The sequence below is a fragment of the Pongo pygmaeus genome, chromosome 3, assembly GCF_028885625.2.
Source record: "Pongo pygmaeus isolate AG05252 chromosome 3, NHGRI_mPonPyg2-v2.0_pri, whole genome shotgun sequence".
Taxonomy (NCBI): domain Eukaryota; kingdom Metazoa; phylum Chordata; class Mammalia; order Primates; family Hominidae; genus Pongo; species Pongo pygmaeus.
In genome coordinates this window covers 197,438,304-197,451,309 of record NC_072376.2, presented here as the reverse complement: position 1 = coordinate 197,451,309, position 13,006 = coordinate 197,438,304, and positions in this window count along the sequence as shown.

Sequence of the window (13,006 nt, the reverse complement as noted above, 5' to 3'; positions counted from 1 at the left end):
GCCAGAGGCGGGACTGTAGCAAACGTCCCTGAAAATAAAGAGGTGCTAGAAGTGGAGGCCCCACCCCTTGCCTGCTTTACATGGAGCCTCATTGGCCTTGGGAATACGACCTCCATGCACATTCCTGGCTGAGAGGACTAGAAGGTGCAAGGCCCAGAAGCAGCTTCCATCACTGTGAGACCTACTGTTGAAGGATCCAGCAAAGGCAAGATCTGAACCAGGCTCAACAGCAATGGCAAGCTGGTGGGTGTGGAAACTGTTAACAGTTTATGGATGAACTACAGGCTTGCCCTGGAGAACTGCAGTGTGGCCACAGTGCTATCATGCTGACACATCCCAGGCTCTGCAAAGACAAGGGTTACGCTTGGGCGTGTGGGTTAGTTGAGGATCTGAATTTGATTGATCAAATTCAGTGCTTTATTTCTGCATTGGATGAGCAGCTGTGCTTCTCACACCAAAATAATTCAAGGTTAGTAGAGTAAAACATCTTGTAGAGGGCTTTCAGACATGTCACATATATCTGCATTCTTCTGCAGTCTTTCGGTGAAAACTTTACGTTGATCACTTGCAGTAGTTTGCCCTGAATCCTGAACTTAAATGCACCGGACATAGATTTCTGTAGTTCATTTTCAAGTCTTAGAATTAAGGATTTAACAAATGGTATACAAATATATGTAAATCTCACACACTAATATAAAAATATGAGACTACTTTTGATTGCTTAGGAAAAAAAATCTAGTCATTTTTTTCATAGTTGCCTGATATGTATTAATAGAACTCAGCCCAGGAATGATTAAAGGCAGAAGTCTGTTCATACCTTAAGTAGGAAACACCAGCCTCTGGTACACCAGGTGACAGCCAGGATGACAGCTGCTCATTTTGTTGAATACTGAACTCTATCTGCAGGTTATGATGTCTCATAATCCTAATACGAGGCGGGGTGGCAGTTGAGAAACTGGATAGGACTTTTTACTGTAACCACACATTAGCAATGGTGTTTGTAATTTGTGTGGGAACCATGATCTTCAAGATCCTTCCTTCATTCTCATATATATGCTGCGTGTCACCAAGTAAAAAACTATGGAGAGAGGTAGCGTCACTCCCAGTCATTTGGGGAGTTATCCAAAACAACCACATTTATGTCCATATTTCATGTTGCTTCTCAGCTTTTGTCCCTCATGGCTGGTGAGTACTCCAAGAGTCCCGGGCCAGGACGCAGCTTCTTTGCTTGCTGTCACTGTCTGGGTCCCTGCAGCCTTGGCCTGGGAGGAGGAGCTGTCCAAAGGTCCGTTCATAGGTGTCAGCCTTCGCACCTCCGCCAAACAGAGGCCATTTGTTACACATTCTCCATACTGACAAAGGGGAGATGAGTTGTTGAGAGTCCAAGGATTGAAATTAGAGGCAGGAGGCAGGCAGGGAGGCTCACGGAGTGTCAGGCCAGACGGCCCAAGGGGAAGAAGGGTGTGATGGCAGCCCGAGGCCATGCCCAGAAAGCCACGAAGAGGAAGAAGGCACAAACACACAGCTGCCCTGGGGTGGTTCCCTGAATGCGGAATGCCTGCTCCAGTGTGTTTCTTTCCTGTGCCACACAGGGGGCTCACTGGACCAGGAGAAGCTCCATCACGTTGGTGGTTCCAGGGGCCACCAGGACAGCTCAGGAGGACTCCTTCCAGCCTGATCCACTGTCAGGGCCCCCAGCACCACTGCAATCCATCCCGCAGCTCCCCTTCATCTCCCCTCTCTCAGACCACCCATCCTTGCTTCTGTATTTGTCACCCTGGTGTGCTCAGATTCCGGGCATTCCAAGCTGGGCTCCACAGTTTTGCCATAAGCCCTTGTCAGTAGGCATGATCCTATAAGATGACATTTTCCCAGTCATGCATCTTAGTTTACATCTTGGCAAAAAGAAAAATGATTACTTTCCTTTCTCTTAAAACTATGTTTTAATCATGTAATTGCCAGAAGAGTCCACGATGCTCTTGGCAAGTTTAAAACACAAACAATTGTATTTGATCAGAGCTGTCTGGCTTACTCATCTCTCCACATCCAGATCCTGAAGCAGCATCAGCACACAGTAGGCCCTCAAACACTGAAAGAATGCATGAATCTAGCCCTTAGAAAACAGTGTGCTGACTGTGCAATATAATTATTTGAAGTTCTGGAGCTGCCTCTGGAACAACCTGCCCCATGTGGAAGGAGTCCCTCCAAAGAAGCTTCAGACCTGTAGATACAGAAGAAGAGCACACACAGCATGCTTTTTTGGTTAAACTGTGGCCCTCCCAAAAGATATGTTCCCATCGTTACCCCTGATAAGGTACTTGTGAATGTGAGTTTATTTGGAAATAGGGTTTGTGCAGATGTAATCCAATTAAGATGAGGTCACAGTGGATTAGGGTGGAACCTCATCCAATGACTGGTGTCCTTAAAGGAGAGGGAAATGTGGACTCAGTGACACAGAGAAGAAGGCAGGGAAGTGACAGACAGAGACTGGAGCAGTGCAGCTGACAGCAGAGGAATGCCAAGGCTTGCCAGCAACCGCCAGATGCTAGGGAGGTACAAGGAGAGAGTCTCCACTCAAGCCTTCGGACGACTCGTGACCCTGTGACACCTTGATTTCTGTGAGTTAAAGCTACCCCGCTTGTGGTAGTTTGTTATCACACCCACAGGAGGCTAACACACCCTTCCAATTGTTCAGGAGTCAATCCAGCTCACCAAAGATTTTTTTGAGTCAGGGTCTCACTCTGTCACCTTGTCCCTTCCTAGCTTTTAGTGGTTGCTGGCAAGCCATGGCTGCCATAACAAACTACCACAAACTACCACTTGCCCAGAGGCTGGAGTGCAGGGGTGTGATCACAGCTCACTGCAGCCTCCGACTCCTGGATTCAGGCCATCCTCCCACGTCAACCTCCTGAGGAGCTGGGACTACAGGCACACTACCACGCCCGTCTAATTTTTAAATTTCTTGTAAAGATGGGGTCTCACTATGTTTCCCAGGCTGATCTTGAACTCCTGGCCTCAGGGGATCCTCCCACCTCAGCCTCCTTAAGTGCTGGGATTACAGGCATGAGCCCACTGTGCCTGACCTCATCAAAAATCTATCGAATTCCTCCTTCACACCAGGTACTGTGCTGTATTCTGGGGATACACAGAAGAGAAAAATATGGTTACTGTCTTCAAAGAACTTACACTACAGTCATTGCATTCTTCCATTTTTGGTTTTTTTTTTTTTGTCTTGTTTTGAGACGGAGTTTTGTTCTTGTTCCCCAGGCTGTAGTGCTATATGGTGCAGTCTCAGCTCACCACAACCTCTGCCTGTGGGTTCAAGCGATTCTCTTGCGGCAGCCTCCCAAGTGGCTGAGATTACAGGCGCTCGCCACCATGCCTGGCTAATTTTTGTAATTTTAGTAGAGACGGGGTTTCACCATGTTGGCTAGGCTAGTCTCGAACTCCTGACATCAGGCCATCCACCCGCCTCGGCCTCACAAAGTGCTGGGATTACAGGCATGAGCCATCGCGCTAGGCCACATTATTGCATTTTTGAGCAGATTGAATTTTCATTTCTATGGGACAAAATGTTCCTGTTGCAACAGGCAATGCATAGAGAGCATTTCAGGGAAAACAGGAGTAATGTAATGAAAGAAGGCACGTGCTTTCACGCAGAGGGGCTGGTGACAGGAAGCTCAATGACCCGTGCTCCTGCCAGGCTCCTCACCTGCTGCCTCCTTCAGGACGTCACTCTTGGCCATTGGACGTACGGCTGCAGTCGGCTCTTTGCCTTGCCTGTAGAATGGTCTCTCAGCAACAGCAGGTTGCTGACCTGCTTCAAAGCCACCTTTATCTCTCTCATTCCTATAGACTTAAATTCCAAATTCTGCCTCCAACTCATTTCTGGGGCTTGGCTTCCCCTGCATCTCTCCATGCCCCCTGACAAGTTTCACAGATGAGCCCCTGGCTGTGCCATTCTCAACTGTCTTGCGCTGGCCTTGTGTCCGGATGTCCTGCCCACTCTGTCTAGCAAACGTTTGTCCTTCGGATCTTAGATGCTCTGTAACGCTGGTGTGCTTTCAGGTTCTTGTTATTGTCTTGCTTGTTACAAAACAACTCACACTATATTGTAATCATTTGTTTTCAAGTTTTCTCTATTCTGTAAACAAAACAAAAACTGGGATAGTGTCTTTTCATTTGGGGGGGTCTCCTTCAACACCCAACAAAGGCTGCCACAAAGTAGTTGATACTTGTCTGTTGAATAAATAAATGAATGATTGAATAAGTAAATAAAGCAAAACAGGTTAGGATGCTCTGGTCAGAAGATCACCTAAATTTCGACAGCGCTCCTCAGAGTAGGGATGGGTTGGAGAAGTTGGATGCAGAAAATGTTTTGCAGAGAGTAGCAGGACTGCAGAGGTGACAGGCTGCATGACATGAAATCCAGAGGGCAGGGGTTTCTTTCTGACGTTCCAGCAGCCTCCCTCTTCAGTCATATACTAAAGGGAGTGCAGCCATGGGGAGAAAGAAGAAAACATAAATGAGCTCTGTCTTTACCACACTTAGTTCAACTTTTCAACAAAACTCTGGTACACACTTGTACTGTCATTTTTCCTACACCTTAGAAGAGACAACAGAAAGGAGCTGAGTCCTGAACACCCAAGGCTGAGCATATGGAGGAGGAAGAATCCCACTCAGCATCTCCTTCCTTCTCACACCTTCAGAGTCAGATTTGCCTTTCATTACCTTTCAGCAGCATCAGGAAGTGGAAATAACCTTGTTTCCACCTCTCCTCTCTCCCCTGACGTTCTGCTGGTTAGAACGTCTGGCCCCAGGGTGATGTCAGCAGACGTGCAGGGAGCTGAGCCTCCACCCTGTCTTTGAAGGAGAGGGTGCTTCAAGCACCTCCTGCACTCCCACAGACGTGGAAGAGTGGCAGACAGGGCAGGGGCGCAGGTCCAGAGAAAAGGAGACGTGGAGGCCTCCTCCTTATGATGACAAGGTAGCACCCTGCGTCATGAGGGTGATGTAGGGTCTCTCCTGCGTCGTAAGAGAGCCTCGAGCAAGCGCCCTCGCCCTCTTCTGCCATGTGAGGACACAAAGAAGGCCCCATCTATGAGGAACAGGCTCTCTGCAGACACTGACTCTGCTGATGCCTCTGTCTTGGACTTCCCAGCCTCTGGAATTGTGAGCAATACATTTCTCTTATTTATCAATTACCCAGTCTAAGGTATTTTGTCATAGCAGCACAAATGGACTGAGACAAATAAGTCCAAACAGGAGGCTTGCTTTGCGAACTGCTTCAGACATACCCTCAGCATATCCCCCACCAAGCTGTCCCCCAATGGTCCCCCATGCTATTTTCATATGACCCCAAAGCTCCCATCAGATGGCCTCTATACACTCCTAAGGAGGATTGCTGTCTCTCTATGGGTATTGTATGATAGTCATAATGAATTAACATTTTTGAACTAGAGTCACTAGTTCCCAAAACTGGCTGTCCAAAATTGCTGGAGGACATTATCTGTAAGTACTGATGTCCAGGCTCCACCCTGCAGATTCTGATTCAAAAGGCCTAGAGGGGGACCAAGTGCTGATATTTAACAAAAATTCCCACGTGATTACAATGTTCAACCAGGAATGAAAAACAGGAAAAAATTTAATAAAAGAAGAAAAATATTAGTAGATATTAGGCCCTTTTAAGAATCCAAAAGGAGCATTTATGCTTTACATAATTTTAATATTAGAATTTGTGCAGGTTAGGAAATTAATTGTGTTCTGCTATGTTGCATAAACACATCTAATGCAGTATGATGCAAGTTCTTTAGTACTTTTAATACCAACATAACAAAAAAAGGGCTAGAAAATGGCTTCTGCTTTGAAACAAACCACACTGAAGATGAAAACGCTCCTTAGAGTGAATCACAACTCACTTGGAGCCATGCTGTGGACCATTTGCAACTAGTCCTGATCAGAAGTATCTACTGGCAAAACAAGAAACAGCTCATTGGTGTAGCCAGAACAAAATATTTGGGGGAGTGTAGTTAGAGAGGCAGCAGGCCTTCTTCTGAGCTACAAGATATAAAATGTGGCTGATGAGATTTTATTTGTCTTTGGGGAAAACTGTCTCACCTATTTTATTTATCAGCTTGACCTAAGAAAATTCAATCTAGCAATCAAATTAACACAGATCATAGTAAGTCCAGCAGGGACCAGACAACTTAATGTTGAGAGAGCTATTTAGAGTCAATAAAATGTGCTAAGCAAATACTTAATGAAGGACTTTTATGTCATGCAGGGTCAGGCCCCTTACTTTGTAGGGAAAGGCCATCCTGAAAGCAGCTCTCAGGGCCGGCTCAGCACCAATAACACATAACAGAGCTGCCACTGCTGGGATTCTCAAAGACTGGGAGGGCCAGCAGAGCCACAGGACAGCCAGTGTCAGGGTTGATGAGGCTCTTCTCTGAATCACTTCTAGAGGTTCTGGAGCTCATTCACATAGGCATGCCCATGATGGTGGACAGAAGTGTTGTCTATTTTCTCCCCTGCAAATACAGAATGTCCTTATCCCAGCAAAAAGCAGCTATCCAAGTCAAGTGTGGTAATAAAATGTTATTCATCAAAACTTTGGATGCTGGTATGGGTGGTGGGAGAGAGAAGATGAACTTTTAAATCTTGAGAAAAAATGACAGCAACCACAAAAAGAAGTATAAAAATTCTGAAGTTCTGTGTGTCAAAAATTAAGCAAATTTAAGTTGAATTGATTCTTAAACAAGAAAAGAACAAAGTGGAAAAAATTATAGTAAATATAATAAATGATCAGTTTCCTTAATCTTTTCTTTTCTTTCTTCCTTTTTTTTTTTTTTTTTTTGAGACAGGGTCTTGCTCTGTCATTCAGGCTGGAGTGCAGTGGTGCAATCACAGCTCATTAGAGCTTCAAGCTCCTGGGTAGCTGGGACTACAGACTCACAACACCATACCCAGCTAATTTTTGTATTTTTTGTAGAGACAGGGTTTTGCCACACTGCCCAGGCTGGTCTCCAGCTCCTGGGCTTGAGCAATCTGCCTGCCTCAACCTCCCAAAGTGCTGGGACTACAGGCATGAGTCACCATGCTCAACCTCCTTAATCTTTAAAAAACTCACATGAATCAAAAAGAAAATGATTAATATCTCAGTAAATAAATGAGTAAAGAACATAGATTACTATATACAAATAGTTTATATACATTTTTAAAATCACATAACTTCAAGTGTAATCAAAATTGTAAATAAATAAGATGCTAATTTTGTCCATGAAACTGGCAAAGGTTCTTTTCAAATTGTAGCAGGGAGCTGTCAGGCCTGTTGCCCTGATGGAATTCCATCCACATGGAATGACACATCACAGGTGATACATGATCTCAACAATGTTACATTAATGTATCCTTTCTGAGAACAATTTGGCACTTAATATAAGAACCTTGAAAAGTACATAACCTTGTATTCAGCATGGTTTTTAAAATGTTTTTTTCCCAAATTATTAACAAGGAAATAGTGCATGTACATATTTTAGAAATCAGGCCAGGTGCAGAGGCTCATGCCTGTAATCCCAGCACTTTGGGAGGCTGAGGCACGTGGATAATTTGAGGTCAGGAGTTTGAAACCAGCCTGACCAACATGGTAAAACTCTGTCTCTACTAAAAATACACACAAAAAACCTAGCTGGGCATGGTGGAATCTCAGTTACTCGGGAGGCTGAGGCAGGAGAATCATTTGAACCTGAGAGGCAGAGGTTGCAGTGAGCCAAGATCTCACCACTGCACTCCAGCCTGGGAGGCTGAGGCAGGAGAATCATTTGAACCTGAGAGGCAGAGACTGCAGTGAGCCAAGATCTCACCACTGCACTCCAGCCTGGGTGACAGAGGAAGACCTCGTCTCAAAAAACAAAACAAAACAAAACAAAACAAAACAAAAAAAACAGTAATTCCCTGTTCCATTCCTTTAAGTCCTCTGGGTTTGACCTTTTAGCAGTTTTTGTTTTTCTTCTGGTATATATCTCCATGTTTTGTCTGTAATCAATATGTTTATGACATTATTTCTTACATTTTTAGACAGCATCTATTGACTCCTAGTGCCCACTGCACTCATCTTTTCCTCTCACTGTGATTATTTCACAAGTTGTACTTAGAGTGATAATCAGTGTTTCAAATATTATGATTATGTCAACACTGTTCACTTTGCAGTGATTATTTTTCTTAATACCATGTGTTTTTTCCTGGGTTAGCAACTGTTCTGTTTTATTCACTCATGTAGTTTTCTATACATTTATCTTTAATGATTTATCTTTAATGCTCTTTCATATGTGTCATACATGAATACATGCAGCTGTTTCCGTAATAACATGAGATATGTTTTACTGAAAATTTTCACCTTCTGTAAAGCTGTGTTACTAAATGTCATAGAGTTTATGGAAAAAATGAGGTTAAAATAGGTGTCTCAAAACCTGTGCAATTTTATGATCAAAGCATTGACAAAAATAACAATTGGCACCTTTAGAGATCCCCTGGAGAATGTGTGTGGGTAGCTCATTATGGCTGTGATCTGCTTCAAGGATATGGAAAAGAAATGGTGGCTTATGGGTGTGCACTGAGATAGTATCTGTGGAAATGGAGCTCTGAGCACCAGAGGAAGAGCAACATGCTATCAACCCCTGTACAAGGCTGGGGATGTGCCTGGTGGAGAGGGAGCCCCAGGCTCATTACGCTCATTTTTAATAAAAAAAAAATAAAGTTGAAAGAGATTCTGGGAAGGTAATAATGGCAGCAGAGACTGTTTTTTTTTAATCTCCCTGAATCCCCACATTAAAAATATTGAACAACAAAATCAACCAGACAGACATTTATAACAAAACTGAGTGACAAAGTATCCCCAAGAACCCCAAGATACAAGTAGATGGGGTCAAGCTACCAATAGCTCTAAGGCCTGCATCATGTCAGTGTCTGTGAGGAAGGAAGGAGTTGAAAGCATTCATGAGGATTGCAACCCCATGACCCAAACACCTCCCACTAGGCCCCACCTCCCAACACCGCTACACTGGGGACCAAATTTTAACATGAGTTTTGATGGGGACAAACTCATACCACAGCAAGGGTCAAATACACAAGCTTTATCCACAACAGAGATATCTTGAGGTTTCTCCAGGCTGGAGGAAGAAACGGCCTCATCTTCTGGCTTTGTTACCCTTCCAAAGTAGGGAATTATTGATGTGGACCTCAAAAGTCGAGGCTGGTCTTAGAAGTCAAGCTGAGTCATCATCTGTGCTTATCACCGGTATTACTGGGCATGTGCATCCACCAGAAGCACCATGTCTACCCATGTCCATTAACAGGTCCTCTTCCGTGTTCTTCAAGTACACAGGATTGTCAAAGATCACACCTTTCATGTTCTTGTGTTGCCAGTTCTGCAACTCAAGTATCCACCTACTGCTGCCATTGCTTAGAGCAAAAGGGGAAGGATGACCCAGACAGAAGTCCTTTTTGGAGGAACACTGACTTTTGATACCAGAGTGGTCACAGTGATCTTTTGACACTCTCCGCCATTTTCCTTTAGATTGTACCCATTGGGACAGGAACAGGTATATTTGGGAAAGCAATCATTAATCTGTGGTGCTGGAAGGTGTGGGTATTCAAATCCTCTATTCTTTATGTCTTCTTCATGCACATCTTTATCTGATGGCTTCACATCAATTTTTACAAGTTCATGAAAGACAATACAGTCTTGGGCATCAGTAAGGTTGTTAACTAGAGTGGACAGCCCCAATCCAGTGAATTTACTGGCACCATAGGCTTCTTTATTTTCTCCATCTATCCAGATGACCCTCAAATATTGTCAGTACAAGAAAATGAGCTGGGAACCCAACAAAGCAAGAAAACTTTCCTGAAATTAAAAAGAAAAAACCTGAGACTACACACTAAAAGAACACACCACATACCTGTGAATATCAATCAGAACCACAAATACCAAAACCAAACTAGACTGGAATTTAAGACAAGAAAAAATCTTTTTGGGCATCTAAGCAAAAACAGGAAGCAATTTATAATGAAAAGTCTTTTCAAACACAATGCTTTATGGCAGAAGAAAATGGACTAACATGTTTGAGATACTAATGGAAAGAAAATGTGAGCCAAGAATTTTATGACCAGCAAAATGGATTTTCTCAAGAATAAAAGGTACATACTGTTATCAACATGAAAGAATTTAGAAAATATTGTCCTCATGGATCCTTTCTGAAGAATCTACTAGAGAACAAGATTCAGACAATAAAAATGACCAGAGAAACATTGATGTGAGTTCCGGTAATGAACAGTAAACGTAGAGTCCGTACAGAACAGAGGTGAGCATACATCATGCAGTGGTTGTGTCTTGACAGTGTAGAAATAGTACAATCGTTTTAAAACAGGGGGAGGATATATAGAGAAAATATATGTAGTAAAAACACTGTTTTCAGTAATCACATTGGTGGTGGGAGTATTTGTACTGTTATTCTGAGATGATTGTATAAGTAATATAGAATAAAGCATATGAATTAATATGGAATATTCTAATTATATTAATATGGTTTGGTTGTGTCCTCACCCATTTCATCTTGAATTGTAGCTCCCATAATTCCATGTGTTGTGGGAGGGACCCAGTGGGAGATAATTGAATGAGGGGGCAGTTTTCCCCATTCTGCTCTCATGTTCATGAGATCTGATGGTTTTATAAGGGGAAACCCCTTTCACTTGGGTCTCAATTCTCTCTTGTCTGCTACCATGTAGGACATGCCTTTTGCCTTCTGCCATGATTGTGAGGCCTCCCCAGCCACATGGAACTGCGAGTCCATTAAAGTTCTTCTGCTTTATAAATTACCCAGTCTCAGGTATGTCTTTATCAGCAGCGTGAGAATGGACTAATACATATATCATTCCTGTGTCATTGAGAACCAGGCTTCTCAGTGTGAAAGAAGGGAGATGCAGATATAAAATAGATGAGGTTAAGTAAAAAAGTAAAAGAATAAGAGTAAAAACTCATGGAGATTTTTTTGAAGTAGGAATACCAGTAAAAACTCATGGAGATTTTATATTTAAATATCTATTTTCTAGCTGTCTTCACCAAAAAGACCTAGAAACAATTACATATCCATTGACATTCTCAAACCCCAGGTCTGTGAATAAACATCACTGTCCAAGAAATGAACCAAGGCTTCTACAAGAAAAAGCTGGTTTTTCTTCATATTGGTCATGTCAAATATGTTTTTTAAAAAGCAAGGAAAAAACTAAAGAAAACACACCAAAATAGTAGTGGTTATCTCTGGGGCTGGTAAGAGTGTAGGTAATTTTAATTTTCACCTTTAAACCTTCTGTATTTTACAAATTTCTATAATGAACTTATGATCAAAATGAACCTACAATTGAAAAAGAAGAGCTTTAAAACAAAAAGACAGAGAAGGAAATTATATTATGAAAACACACATATAAAATACCTGCATTAAAGTATATGTTTTGAAAAAGGATCATCAAGCAGCCAAACAAAACACGGCAATTCAAACATTGTTGAAAGGAATCCTTCTCTGGGGTCGCTCTGCACACACTCCTCTCTCTTGACAGAAAGATTCCTCAAGTCTACAGGCAGAAATGGCTTTGGACTACATTAAGAAACGACAGCCCAGCATCCCTGGGCATCGAGTCCTCCCTGTGGCTGCCACGGCCCTGAATGAGAAATGCTCTGTCAGCCCCACTGGGAAGCAGAGGTAGAGAGAAAGGGCAAGACCTCCACGCTTTCATTTCAAATGCTCATCACTGGGCTGCAGGGACTTGGGAGCTATAGATAACTTCTTTCCAGAAGACACGGTATCCCAAAGGAGTATCCTCTTAGCTTATTCTCACCTTGCTATAAAGAAGTACCTGAGATTGTGTAATTTATAAAGAAAAGAGGTTGAATTGGCCCATGGTTCTGCAGGGTGTACGGGAAGCATGATGCTGGCATCTGCTTGACCTCAGAGGAGGCCTCAGGAAACCTTCAATCATGGCAGGAGGTGAAGGGAGAGCATACACATTACACAGCCAGAGCAGGAGCAAGAGAGTGAGTGAGGAGGGTGCCATACACTTTTCAACAACCAGATCTCACAAGAACTCACTCACTGTCCTGAGGACAGTGCTAAGGGGGATGGTGCTAAACCATTCATGAGACACTCATCCCCATGACCCAGTTGCCTCCTACCAGGCCCCACCTCCAACACTGGGGATTACAATTCAACATGAGATTCGGGCAGGGACCCAGATCCAAACCACAGCAAGTATGAAATGGAACAGCACACCTCCTGCCTCAAGTCTTCCAGCACAGCCCGGAAACAACCATCTTGTCACCTGAGGCAGGATGCTGACACACGCAGCATCTTCAGAAAAATGCTTTTATCAGAAGTTCTTCCCCGTGGGTTTCAGTGACCACAAGAGTTTAGTGGTCAGGGAAGGGGAAGACACGGGCATGGCTGCCAAAAAGAAAAGTGATTTAATCACTTATTTTGCCCCCAAAGTGTCTTCACAAGTCAACTATCTGATGCCTCAATTTCCCTCCTGCAAAATGAAGGCAATCTCACTTGTTATTTATTTTACAGGAGTGCAATGAAGATTAACGAGAAGATGTTTATAAATATCCTAAAAGCCCCTGAGAGAAAAGTGACTTAAGTTTCAGGTGCTGCACCATACAGAGCTATCTTGGCACACACAAAAATAGAGGGAAGAAGCTCAAAAGGAGAGTTCCAGTCTTAAAAATACACTGCAGAGCGGCTTCTCAGTTGCTGGGTGTTATATAGGTCTCTGCATGCCGCTGACTGTGAGCGAGGTGACTATAAAATATGGGACAGCGACTGAGTAGCAGTCTTGCCAAGGGGAGAACGGGGGCTGTCTGTCGCTGGAAGCTGAACAAAGACTGAGTGAGAAAGAACCTGAAGTTCCTAGATAAACCATCCTCAGTGGAGAGTCTATGTTAGTGTTCTCAAACTCT